This window comes from Amblyomma maculatum, chromosome 1 (genome assembly GCF_055883805.1).
Source record: "Amblyomma maculatum isolate TAMU_Amacu chromosome 1, ASM5588380v1, whole genome shotgun sequence".
NCBI lineage: Eukaryota > Metazoa > Arthropoda > Arachnida > Ixodida > Ixodidae > Amblyomma > Amblyomma maculatum.
This window is the reverse complement of record NC_139344.1, coordinates 78,991,071-79,005,726: the sequence shown is the minus strand read 5'-3', so window position 1 is coordinate 79,005,726 and position 14,656 is coordinate 78,991,071.

Here is a 14,656-nt window from a genome sequence, read left to right as displayed (position 1 = left end):
TGCTATTTTGTTGCTTGCTTGTTGCCCATCATAAACGGACGGCTAATATCCTGCGGGATGGCCCACTGTGCAAAAAAAAGAAAAGAAAACATGTTAAGCAGCTGAAAATACGGGTTTGCAGCTTTCTTAGTAGAAAACAAGTTTCACGTTGTATGCTATACACACATCTCCTGCTCGCATCACTGAACCCCCTTGCTTTTGCACAGGTCTCTTACAAAACTACACTGCATCATCGTGTAGTGTTGAAGTGTGAGTATCCAACTAGTTGCGTCTTTCGTCGATTTGATTTTTGATTGGGAGGAGTCGTAATGCTCACGGAAGCACGAGGCTGGAATGCCGTTGAAATCGGTATATTCGCACAAAGCCTCCGAGTGGCTGTGCATAGATCTAAGCCTTAAAAGCTTTTCTTAATTACGAGTTGGTTGGTATTATTGGCATACAAATACGCTTCATTTCTTCGTTTGCCCTTTGGTTCGAAGAGAATCTACAAACGTAGGGCCCCCAAACGATGATACGCAGCGGCTCAGAGGGCACAGCCGCGAGCAAAAAAGATCAGCGCACGTGACGGATCACCGGATCGTCGAAATGACAACGCGGGGCGCTGAGGTTCACGAAGAGACTGGTAACGAGAACGCCAGGCCGTTCCAATTCTTCTTCAGTAATAGGGGGTTCAACTAAATGTCATACATATATATATATATATATATATATATATATATATATATATATATATATATATATATATATATATATATTGTGAGCCTTCCATGGATCTTCTTTCATTTGTACATTACGCGGCGCCAGCGCTGGCACACGCCTGAGTTCGTGATCGGATTAAAACGCTAGACAAGGCATCGCCGGCCTGGCCGTCACGACCTTGCTGTCTCGACCTAGCCTTCTTTCACAAGTGGTGGAGGTGAAATTCGATCCCCTTTCTGCTTTGAGCCCTACCTCTCGGTAGAGCTACGTTCCGGTCGCCGTTTGGCAACTGCCACCATCGTTATGTCTACCGAGAGTACCCACGAACCGGCCGGATCCTCTACCTCGGCTGCACCACCCCTCCGACTGTGCCCACACGACAACGCGACCCGCCGCTGTTCGCTGGGCGTCGCGATGAAGACGTCGATGACTGGTTTGACACTTATGAACGCTGCAGTGCCTTCAACCGGTGTTACGATGCTCTAAAAATTCTTAATGTTTCTTTCTACCTCACTGACGTCGCCAGAAACTGGTTTATTAGTCTCAAACCCCACACCACTAATTGGACCACATTCAAACAGCAGTTCCGCCAATACTTCGCCGACCTGGCAGTTCGGACTGAGATCTCGAATAACAAGCCCGCTTCCAGCCTTCAAGGTCCCGATGAGCCATATGCGTCTTACATAGGGGCCATACTTGCACTTTGCCAGCGTATTAGTCCCACCATGCCGGAACCTGAACGAGTACACCACGTATTGAAAGGAATCAATTCTATGGCTTATAACACCCTAGTTGCCCAAAATCATTCAAATGTTGATTTCATTATTACGACCTGCCAACGCCTCGACCAGCTGCAGTCCTCCCGATTGCAGCCCGACATCGCTACTGGCCCGACCTCTGCTGACCTCGATCTGCGGGCACTGATTCGAGCCATCATCCGCGAGGAGCTCCAAGCACTTAAGCCTGTCTGTGGACACGGGTGCGATTATTCTTCCGCACCTTCTAATGACGCCGTTCTCCGCAACATCATTAAAGAAGAGTTAGCAACCATCACCCACCCTATGGCATCCGAACCTCCTGCAACCCGCCCTGCGCCGACCTACGCGCACGTCGCTGTACCCCCCCCCCCCCCCCCCCCCCCCTGTTGGTTCCCCTGCCTCGAGTGGCACCAACCTACAATCACGTCAATGCAATGGCGACGGCTCAACCTGCACCACCCTATTACGCACCTTGGCGCCCCTCCCGACCAGTTTGTTATTACTGTGGCATGCCTTCAGCTTTGTGTTATCAACGCCAGTTTTCTCCAAGCATACCTCGACGATCCTCCCCATCTCCAGAATTCTCGTCTGAGCCTCGTGGGAGCCATGTATCCCGACGCCGGTCCCCATCCCTATACCGCCGCTCAGTTTCCCCTCTCCGAACCGCAACAACTCTCCCTGTCCGCCATCAGGAAAATTAAGTGTTGCAGTTTCCGGAAGTCAAACTGCACTCTGCTAACTTACTAAAAGTCCTCCTGATCGCCCGTAGAATGTGATTTCTGTTTTCGCTGAAGGATTACCCGTCGAAGCTTTGATTGATACAGGGGCTGCAATTTCTGTCATTCACGCTTATTTGTGCTACCGTTTGCGAAAAGTGACAACACCATATGATGGACCTGATCTCCGTGGAGCCAATGACGTCCCTTTGCGCCCTTCAGCGAAGTGCACCGTACGAGTTGTTATCGACGGCATCCGCCATCATGTGCAGTTTGTTGTGCTCTCACCTTGTGCGCATCTGATGATTTTTGGATGGGATTTTTTTGTCAACCGCTTCGGCGTTAATTTCTTGTGGCGACCGTACGCGTTATCCATATGACAGGAAGCGATTTTTCATCTGACTTTTTCTGAGCGACATCAGCACCTCGTTGCCGCCGCTAATACTGTTTTGCCTCCTCAGTGCGAAAAACTACTTACTGTTGTTTCTGACCACATAACTGACTGGAACGTAATCATCTCACCATCTTGTCGTCATATTGTAAATGGCATCGCCTTCCCGTCAAGTCTTGTCCGGTTCCACAACGGCTCAGCGACAGTAGCGGCCACTAACACTTCACGTGAATCCCTCGTGCTCCAAAAAGGAACTTCTCTCTATTGCATGGTGGATGTTCAACCTTTGTCCCTGATGGTGCTCACCGCCCCTCTGCCTCAGCACCGTGTGTCGTCGTCAGACGCCTCTCTTTCTGTTCTCACAAAGACTATTAATCCTAACCTCACGCCGAACCAACGCCAAGAACTGCTGACATTGCTTCGACACCACCAAGCCATTTTTGATGCCACTTCCCCATCACTGGAACGGACTAGTGTTGTGCACCATCACATCATTACACAAGGTAACACTATCGTTCGGCGACGGCCTTATCGTGTTTCCCTTTCTGAACGAAAAGTAATTGAAGAAAATGTCCAATGACATGCTCCGTCGCAATATTATTCGTTCCTCAACAAGCCCATGGTCCTGCCCAGTAACGCTTGTTAAAAAAACAACAAAAAAAAAAGGATGGCTCGGTACGCTTTTGTGTTGATTATCGCGCACTCAACAAAATTACCCGCAAAGATGTATACCCGATGCCGCGAATTGATGACGATCTTGACTCTCTACAAGGCGCCGAATATTTCTTGACTTTGGACCTCCGCTCAAGTTATTGGCAAATACCTATGCACGAGGACGACAAAGAAAAAACCGCTTTCGCAACTCCCGGTGGCTTTTACGAATTTAATGTTATGCCTTTCGGACTTTGTAACGCACCAGCAACATTTGAAAGAATGATCGATACTGTACTTCGTGGCCTAAAATGGAGAACCTGTTGATGTTAATTGAACGACATTGTTATTTTTCGTCAACTTTTAACGATCATCTCACGCGCCTGAATGAAGTCCTCACGTGTCTCGCTTCAGCGGGCCTTCAGCTCAACACCAAGAAGTGCCACTTTGCACAGAAGGAACTTAAAATATTGGTACATCTGGTTAGCCATGATGGCATTCGTCCAGACCCTGAAAAAATCATCGAGGTTTTGAACTTCGCTCGTCCACAACGGACGGCAGATTTACGCAGTTTCCTCGGCCTGGCGTCTTATTTCCGGTGTTTTGTAAGGCATTTTTCAACTACTGCTGCTCCACTTCATGAGCTACTTAAAGCACGCAGCCCTTTCGTCTGGACTGAACAGTGCGAAACTGCTTTTAACGACCTAAAGCACGCCCTCACATCATATCCTGTCCATGGCCACTTCAGTGACAGCGCTTCAACCATCCTGCACACCGATGCCAGTGGTCACAGTCTTGGCGCTGTGCTTCTGCAGCGCGATGCAACTTCGCGTGAGAAAGTGATTGCCTTCGCCAGTCGGACTATGACTCCAGCTGAGAAAAACTACACCATTACCGAGCAGGAATGTCTCGCCGTCGTCTGGGCTGTTCAAAAGTTTCGCCCTTACCTATATGGTCGGCATTTCACAGTTGTGACCGATCACCATGCTCTTTGTTGGTTATCTTCGCTGAAAAATTTGATAGGCAGACTTGGCCGTTGGATTCTACGCCTGCAAGAATATCATTTCGATGTCACTTTTTAATCGGGTCGCCAACACCATGACGCCGATGCTCTTTCTCGCTGTCCACTTTCGGAATCAGCTTGCTATTTTTCTTCCCAATGCATTTCCACCTCTGACCACAGTCGACCATCTCTTTCACCGATGTATATCACAACAGTTTCTTTTGACGCCTTTGAGAACAAACACGCTCTCCGCTCTCCGCTCACAGCAGTTAGCTGATGCCTACTGCCGGCCCATCATCGACTGCCTCATCGGCGCTTCCGAACCACCAAATGCTTCGCAATTTCAAGCTCGAAGATGGCATACTACGCAGCTACGTGTATTGCCCTGATGGAATTCGCTGGATCCCAGTCGTGCCGCACGTGCTTCGCCCACGTATACTGGCGGATCTCCACGATGACGCTACTGCAGGTCACCTTGGTTTTGACAAAACCTACGACCGCGTGAAAGAACGATTATTTTGGCCCGGCCTTTCTTTCGGCGTTGCCAAATACGTCTCATCCTTCCCTCTGTGCCAACATAACAAACGGCCGACTTCTTCACCCGCTGGCCTTCTACAACCTTTTCTCTGTCCCGTGACGCCATTCGACGTAGTCGGCATCGACTTATATGGTCCCCTACCTCTCTCCGGTGGGGGTAACCATTGGATCATAACAGCTGTCGACCACCTTACGCGCTACGTTGAGACAGCACCTGTAGCGACTGGTTCCGCTCAAGAAGTAGCTAATTTCGTTTTGCGATCAATTGTACTGCGTCATGGCGCTCCTCGGGTGCTTCTAAGTGACCGCGAGACGGCCTTCTTATCGACAGACGTACCCGAAGTTCTTCGTGCGTCATCCACCCTCCATAAGACAGCCTCAAGCTACCATCCCCAGACTAACGGTCTGACAGCGATTTCACCGCACCCTATCGGATATGATATCCATGTACATCACACTGGATCATCGAAATTGGGACACTATTCTACCACTCGTCACATTCGCCTATAATACAGGTGTACAACGGACTACCGGTTACTCTCTATTTTTCCTCGTTTATGGCCGTCCTCCCACTATAATTTTGACACTTCCTTCTTCTCCACGCCCAACTACTCCACATCAGTACCTACCCAGTTCTTATCTCGTGTTACCAGATGCCGTCATCTTGCCCACCTTTACACAGCAGCGTGCCGGGAAGACCGCAAGAGTCGTTACGATTCTACGCATCGCGTGGTCTCTTTTAGTCCTGGTGGCAAAGTACTGCTTTATACACCACTGCGCACCCCTGGCCTTAGTGACAAATTCCACCACCGCTACCTTGGTCCCTACTAGGTCATCAGCCAAACTTTCCCAATAAACTACAAAGTCACGCATGTTGATGCCCCAGCCGATCGACGCCACTGTGGAACTGAAATTGTACATGTTTCTCGCTTGAAACCGTTTGTGCGTCGCGGTGCATCGGTTAGTTAGGAGCGGCCAGGCTGGCCGTTTCCGACCCCCCGGGCAGGACTGTGTGAGCCTTCCATGGATCAGGTTTCATTTGTACATGCCATGATCTTCTTTCATTTGTACATACCATCTCATCGTCCCGTGGCGCCGGCGCTGGCACTCGCCTGGGTTCGTGATCGGATTAAAACGCTAGACAATTAAGGCATCGCTGACCTGGCCGTCTCGACCCTGCCGTCTCGACCTAGCCTTCTTTCACAATATTGCCGCGGACTAATAAAATCTTTATTTGTTCTTTTTTGGCAGCCATCGGCGTGCGACCTTATCACTCTGATTCCAGCACGCGGATTGTTATGCATTCCTTGTTTGTTCATGTTCGCTGTCGCAAAACGACGCTTTATCATTTTCTTTGTCGCGAAAAATGCGTAGATATGTATCTCGAAGATTCCAGCCCCTCACGCGTGTTTCAACAATGTTCCAGGTTATGCTAGTCACCGTTTGCGGCTTTATCTAGATGTTTCTTCCCCGCCCTTAAATTGAGCGTTGACGTGTGCGACAGGTATTCGTAGATCAACGACCACTGAGCACGATTGTTGCTATCGCTGCCGCCGATTGCTTAGGTCTTTTGCGGGAGCACGTCAGCCCAATAAAGAGTTGATTTCAGTGCTTCTGCCCCTGAGTGCACTTATGATCGCGGCATTGCCACAACCACGTGACATTGGTGAAGGTGCTGAATTTCGACACCATTTGTTACCCCGAAAATGGCACTCGTCGAGCAGAAAGCACCCTTGGTTTTCGTCCACCCCCGTGAGTTTTCTTGCTCTTAAACGTTCAACACTTGGAACGACGAAGTGAAGCTAAGGCAAGTCTATTTTTGCTCTCGAAGGATATACCTGTATAAGGTTCGAAAATCATGAAGCAGCTTTGAAGGACTGGGAGATTTTCAAGAAATATTTTTTGACTGCCTTTGCAAGTGCCGTCCGGAAGGAAACAGCCCAGGCCCTCCATAAATCAAGACTTCAATTCCCAAATGAACCTGTCCTGGCTTACGTTGAGGAGATGAAGAGCCCCTTTCGCCGCGCCGACCCTAACATGACCGAAGGGGGGAAAGGAAATTTTTTGATGCGAGGCGTCAGAGAATCACTTTTCGCTTGCCTCGTCAGGAACCCAACCCAAACCGTGGCCGAATTCGAACCAGAAGCATTCTCAATAGAACGAACCCTAGACGCCCGGACTCGAGAGTACAACCGGCCTCTTCACGTGTTCGGTGCAAACAACTGCGACAACGCAGCTACGAGTGGGGATAACCTCCGTGAGATTATCCGTGAGATAATTCGAGAAGAGCTTCGCCGACTCCTCCCATCGCCAACACAGCCGCAAGTTACGTCGCTCACGGACGTCATCCGCGAGAAAGTCCAGCAAGCAATGGGCGTTCCTTAAGCGACGGCTTTGGCAGCTCCAACGTCAGAAGCAACAGGGATGAGCTATGATGCTGCATTACCCCGTCTTGCACCCCGACGCGGCCCTCCAAGCTCTCCTCGACGCGAACAAGCTGCACATGAACGCCGCCACTTGGCCTCCGCCCGCGGAGCCTACGAACGACCTTCAAGAAATACGAACAACCGACCACTCTGCTTCCATTGTGGTGAGCCTGGACACATCATCCGCCACTGTCCGTACAGGAGTATCGGCCTGCGTGGTTTCTCCATCCACGCCCCCAGACCCCGTCCTGCGAGCGACCACAGTAAATCGACGACTTCCTGAAGAGGGGAGAGCACGCGTCGCCAAGTCGTCTGCCACGCTCCCCATCGTCGTTCAGATCCCGCTTTGCGTCGCCGGGCCAGAGCTACGTGCGAGGAGGGTTCCCTAGCCCGCGCAGGGGAAACTAAAGAGAGCAACCTTTGGAGATGAGTTTGCTATAGGCGAACTAACGAAGATCCTCAGCCGCCGCCGACGAGTAACGACGATGCCGCCATTACGCCGACGCTTTGTTGGAAGATGGTCTCGACGATCACGCGGCCAGACTTCAAAGTGACACCGCCGCTACGCACGACGTCAACATCGTCGAGAACACGACCAGAGTCCAAGTTGGCTTCGCCGCCCAGCGAAGTGACAGCGGTGTGCCCTGGCCGCGACCTCAGCTCACGACGAAGCCGAGATCGAACACCGAAACCAAGATGCAATGCGAGGACACGAACAAGTAACCTCGAAGCTGCTGCAGACGGTCGCACAGTTATTACTTTAGTGGACACCAGAGCCGGCTATTCAGTAATCTGTGGACCGTTTTCCTCCCAGCTCGGGAAAGTAACGACCTGCTGATTCGTACCGCAGGTGGTAACCTCATTACTCCGTCGGGGCGATGCACCGCAAAAGTAACCGTAAATGGACTTACTTACTCCACAAGTTTCGGGGTTCTACTGCAGTGTTCGCGCGAGGTAATTTTGGGCATATACTTTCTAAATGAATATAGGGCGCTCATCGGCCTCCAATCCAAGCTCATCAAGCTCTCGACGGACAACGCCATACCTTATACGACGATTTCGACGCAACATGTCCCTCTAAACGTCCTCGACGAATACTTGACCGTGCCGCCGCGATCAGGCGTCGTTGCCTGCGTGAGCAACGTGGACATCGAAACCGCCAAAGGCGTCGCCGAAGGAAGCACCCAGCTGCTTTTGGAAAGAGGGATTGGCATCGCAAGAGGTGTCGGCCAAACCCGAGAAGGACAGACTCAGGTGCTGGCGACGAACTTCACGCCTATGATAGTGTTGAACATAGCATTCTATTGCAAAAATAAAATTAAAAAAAAAAACTCTTCAGTTTCCACATTATTTAGTAGCGTGGATATCTGCATTCCTTCAAAACCGAGAGTTTTTCTGTGCATTAAATGGCGTTCATTCTAGTAGATACAAGCAAGCCAGGGGAGTTCCGCAAGGAGCAGTCCTCTAACCTGTGCTTTTCAATATACTACTCAGCTCAGTTGCAGTTAATCATGACGTCCGCACTTACGTATATGCAAATGATATCGCGTCTTTTGCGGCTGAATCGGATATTCAATCCCTGTATCTCCTCTTGCAAACGTACCTAAACTCTATTGAGAATTGGTTGCGTGGCTTGCGTGCGCTGTACTTGTTTTCAATATAAAAGATCCTGTAAGTCTGTCTGTACTGTATCAGCAACAAATACGTAATTCCTCAGGTTTCATCATTAAAGTATTTAGGGGTCACTTGTGATGATAATCTTTCATGGCAGCCCCACATTAACCATATTGCTACGAAAGGGGCTCGGGCCGTGGGCATGTTGCGCCGAATTAGTCGTCCCCGGTCTAGAATGCGGAGAGATGTGCTTGTAATGGTTTATGTAATGTATGTGATTCCAGTCTTAGAGTTCGGTTCAGTGTTGTTTTCTGGTTCAGCAGCTAATAAATTTCGCCTGTTTGTTCTCTTGGAGCGAGAAACGCTTCGGTTGTGTCTTGGACTTCCAAACTTTGTCGCCAACAATGTGCTCTACCTTGAAGCCCGGATTACTCCTCTGATATGTAGATTAAAATTTCTAACCGTTCAGACGTACCTAAGGGTATATGAATCAATTTTATCGATCTATGTCTATTTCTTGCTGCCAACCGACCTTCTATTTTGGTGTCTGTTGGCTTAAAATTCACACCCCGCAGGTAGTTATCGTCCAAAATTTGCTAGATCCTTTAAATATTTCCCTTCCTAGTATTGTTCCCATGCAAACCGGCGGGTCGTCTGTTGAAATTGTCTTGGACGACATATTCCCGAATAATGCTAAAGATTTATCATCCGTTATTCTAAACAGAATATTAGAAGATCATTTAAGAAGCCTTTCTGCTAGCTTAGACATAGAAACCGACGCATCTCAGTATAATGAAAACAGGTGTGGGTATATATTGTCCGCATCTTTTTCTGTGCGTCTTCCGGATTTCACCCCAATTTTTGAAGCGGAGTTTCTAGCGGTGGTACTCGCTTTACGGAAACTAGACTCTTTTTCTAAAGTGGCTGTAATTTCCAACTCTCTATCCTTGTGTTCATCCCTCTTTTCGTCAGTGGATTCTGCAATTGTAAAAACCTTCCTCTCCCTGATCCCTCGAAATTTGAAACTTGTACATATGGTATGGGTATCAGGCCACATCAATGTGACTTTAAATGAATATGCTGATAACTTGGCAAAATAGTCCCTCAATGGCCCCGTATTGTCCTTCGGGCGACAGCGTACATCACCGCAGCGAGGTTTCGGAGAAGCATTTTATTAAACATGCAAACTGGACGTCTTTTAAGATCTGATGACTACCTGCATCTAAAATATCCTTGGAGTAGAAAATTATGTCATTCATGGCAAGTTGAGATTTCTCTAACAAGGCTGCGATGCCGTATCCCACCTTTAAATTTCTATCTTTACATGTCTGGTTTGGCACTTTCTCCAGTCTGCGCATTTTGCGGTGAACAGGAATCATTAGATCACCTTTTTTTTGTTTTGCCATCGCTTCACTACGTTGAGAAGATAGGCCATTGCAACAGCTTGGCCTCAGTTTAAGTAGTCCGATATTGTTATCATTTGGCGCCGCCATCCTTGGACACAGTCACAGGTCTGTTTTTACCGCCATGCAAATTTTTTTTTACAGGAATCAAATCGTTTGTCTTGCTGAATACTTCAACATCACTTGTTCTGCGATTCTTTGTGGCCTTGTGGTAAAGCATCCGCCTCGTGTTCGGGAGGTACCAGGTTCGATCCCTGGTGCCGCCGGGTACCCACCGGCTTTTTAATAGGTACAAGCTTTCGCCCGGCCTGGTGCTCTGCTCTTTGGGGTGAGACATTTGGGAAAGAAGTCATAGGTCTCAAATAGTTGCTCCGATGTGGCAGTGATCAGTTCCGCCATCGGACAATAAGTCCGCCTTGTGCGGCAAGGGCCCTTTATAAACTGAATTTGAAATTTGAGTGTCAATCTCCCGTGTGTGTTACGACTTCTCATTTTATATTTCATTTATTTCACCTTTCCTTTCCTATACCCCTCCAATCACATTCTTTATTTTTACATGAAAGTATACTTCAAAAACTTTCTTTGCTACCCAATTCTTGGCCGATCCTCCTTTGCCATATGTTACTTGGACAGCTACAACAACAACAACAGCTGGAGGTTTTTGCTGCTGCCTGACCCACTGCTTGTCTTGGAGTTTCCTGGTTGTCAACTGGTGGCGCCGTTCCGCAAATGGAGTATTTGGCCAGGTTTCCCCCTTTTGGTTTAGGTTTCATGACTAGCTAGTGTTACGACCGTGCCATTTTCTTCCCCGGGTTCAGGTGCGGTAAACTGTTTCGTCAGTTTGCTGGATGATAACATACCACTAAAATGTTTTTCTGCCAATGGTGTCAAGCATATCCCCGTGACACTTATTCCTGTAGGAGGTGGCGTAATTAAAATAAAAAATCCTCGTCTAATTCAAGATCAACCGAAAGCAGCAATCAGCCGATACCTGCAGATTTCGGAGGTGCGAGCATTTGGTAGAAGAGGTCTATTATGCAAATCTGATGACTTGGATTGCGTTGCTGGCTTATTGCACTGCACTTCATTTGCTTCATTGCCTGTGAAGGCATTTATTTCAGAGCAACTCGCATACGTGAAAGGAATAATCCGTGGGGCTAGTTCCTCCGCTACGCCAGCAGAGATTCTTGAAGACCTTCCTGACGCCGGTGTTGGTATCCTTTCAGTTTACCGCTGTAGCAGAGAGGCTGGAGGCTCACGCGTACCAACGGAGTCAGTTATTGCCACATTTTCAAGGTCCTCTTGCCCATGTGAAATTAAAGTTTGGCCAGTTATATACCGTGCTAACCCTTTGCATCCTCGGCCATTACAGTGTAAAAAGTGTTGCCGTTTTGGGCACAGTGTCAAAGCTTGAAAGTCGGCAACGCACTGCCGCGTTTGCAGCGGTGATCACGCATCGGATCACTGCACTTCTGAGAATATTAACTGCTGCCTTTGCCAATGCAGTCATACAGCTGATGATCCCACTTGTCCAAAGAGGGCCGATGAGCAGAGTGTCTTAGACATTATCCAACGCGACAGGTGCTCGAGCGCAGATGCTTATGCCCTAGTAGCGAAAAGACAGAGTGCATACGCAAATGTTGTCCGCATCTCATCTCTTGATGTTGAAGCAAGCTGAACAAAGTCGATTGTTGCTGTAGTAGAGAAGGCTGTTGCTGGGTAATTGATCGCTTAATTAATACATTCAGCGATGCTTTGCAACAAATAATTTCCGCACAGGCTGCATCGTCGTCTAAATGTACTAAAACCCGTCTACCTGCTCTATTTCCTATAAAACAATAGATCACATTCAACCTACCACCTTTTCTGCGTCCATGCCTGTAGATTTAAACGATACTGGCCCAATCCATATTTCTACCGCATGTCAGTCAGATGTTGAGATGGCCTGCCCATCTCAGAAGCGTCGTGCTAGCTTCCTCCTCTCCTAATAAATCAGATCATCCGCATGTAAAATCTAAGAAAGGTACACAAGGAAGAAGAGGCGGTTGCTGCATGCCTCATTCTTAAAGCTATAATCCTGGCGGGAATCTCTATACTCCAGTGGAATTGTCGCTCTTTCTCATCATCTTCCGACGACCTGCAGCACCTTATTCTTAAAATTATCCCTGATATTATCTTACTGCAGGAAACCTGACTCTCTCCTAATCGCACTTTCATAGTTAAAAAATCACTGCGTTTTTAGAGCTGATTGCCTACACGGCAGAGGCGGAGACTTGCTAACATTGATTTCAACAAATCTGGTTCATCGGGCTAAAGTGGTTCATGACTTTATTGGGCCTGATTGTGAGATACTTGCCGTTGAGTTTACTGTCCTGCAGTGAGTCCCTGTTATAATTGCAAGTATCTACTTTCCCACAGGCGTCTGTAGGACAGACGGTTTAGAAGCTTTGCTACGAAATAATTCAAATGTAGTTTTGGATAGGGACTTCAGTTCCCATCATGTCATATGGGGTTTCAGAACAGACTATAGTGGGCAGTTACTTTGGTCTTGGTTGTCTAGAAATTATGTTCAATGTTATAATAGTCGCGCGTATACTTATATGAGAACAAACTCTCATTCAGCTATTGATTTAACATTAGCTACAAATGGTATTGGAATATCATCGTGGTCTACAATAGACTTCGATACGTCAAGTGACCACTACCCTATCACTTTCAACATTGCATGTGGTCCGATTAAGCCAACTGGCGCATCATGTAAATTTGACAACATTACACTATTCAAAAAATTTCTAGGAGAGGCCTTCAGGTCCTCTGCCCTTGTGATAAATCGAATCGCGAAGTATTGTCTTCAGTGTTAGACGCAACTCGGCGATCAGAGTTTAGTGTTCAGTCTGCCATTCAAAACAAGACCTCTTCGAGCTGGTGGAATGAAGAATGCGAAAAAGCCTATCGCCCGAGGAAAGCCGCATGGAAGCGCCTAGCCCATAACCTGTACCCAAACATCTGGATTAATTACAAATTCTTTGCAGCTTCGTTTAAAAGAACAACGTCCAAGACTAAGGAGGAATATAATGCGAATATGAATACCTATTTGTCTAACCTAGTCAACCGGAATTCTCTCTATAGATACATGGAACGTGCAAAAGTTTTGCCTTCCTTTCATACCACCCAGTCCACGGTTTTGTTCACACAAGATGAATTAGATCCATTAGAATCCATTGCCCAAGGCCTTGCGGCGCGCTTTCAAGCTCGCACTACCTTTTCATCAGCCCGATTGCAGTTTTGTACAAACTTTACTAAGGTATCTATATGAATAAATGTCTGTAGTTAATTGCCTGCAGTCGGCTGCCCTTGGTGTTGACAGAGCATCAGTTGCCACGCTGAAAATACTATTGAAAAACTTTGCCTTGGACCTATTGCAGATTGTGAATTCGTCTTTGGAAAAAGCTTGGATTCCACAAGCTTGGAAAACAGCGAAAATAATTTTACTACTGAAAAGCCATGGGTAAGGCTTTGGTCTCGAAATATTCGGCTGATTGCTATCACTTCAAATTTAGTTAAGCTTATAGAATGGTTAGTCTATTCCCATCTAACGGATCATGTTCTATTCTTTCAAGGCTTCAGCGAGGCTCAGATTGGATTCCGATAGGGATGCTCGATTTGGAGCGCGCACGTAGACTTGGAGAGTCGTGGTTGCCATGAGGCAAAAAGAGGTTTCAGCTCTAGTTACTCTAGATATTTCCAAGGCGTACGACAGCGTAGAATACATTTTGCTTCATAAACTAGCTGGTCTACATCCTACATTATACATCCTTGCGTGGATAAGGGAATTTTTAAAGGATAGATCATTCTTTTGCACAAAGGGTGCGTTAAATTCCAACACGTACCCCCCAGTCAAGAGGTGTACCACTAGGCGCAGTGCTCTCGCCGTTATTGTTTAATATACTACTGCGTGATATTCCTATTCACCCGGTCATCAAAGTTTATGTGTATGCAAACGATATTGCTTTCTTTTTTTTTTTTTGCTTCTGCCACAATTATTCACAACCTATATCGTTTGTTGCAAGATTATCTAAATGTTCTGGAAGTCTGGCTGGACAGCCTAAGACTACCTAGACTTAAATGTCAACAAATGTGCCGTCCTCGTATTCCCACAGACAACTCCTATTAACATTTCCTTGCCTTATCATTCTCTCCTAATCCCGAAGGATGATTCTATTAATTAGTTGGGTATATTATACGACCCACAGTTATACTGGAGGCCCCAAATTAGAAGTGCTGTGCTTAAAGGTGAACGTTCCCTTGGCCGGTTGATAAGAATCAGCAACAAAAAATATGGTATGCGTGAGGACACTGTGTTCTTGGTTTATAAGACCTACGTACGACCAATACTTGAATTTGGCTCCATTCTCTTTTCTGAGTGCCCAAGGTACAAGCTTGAACCTCTGTTTGTTT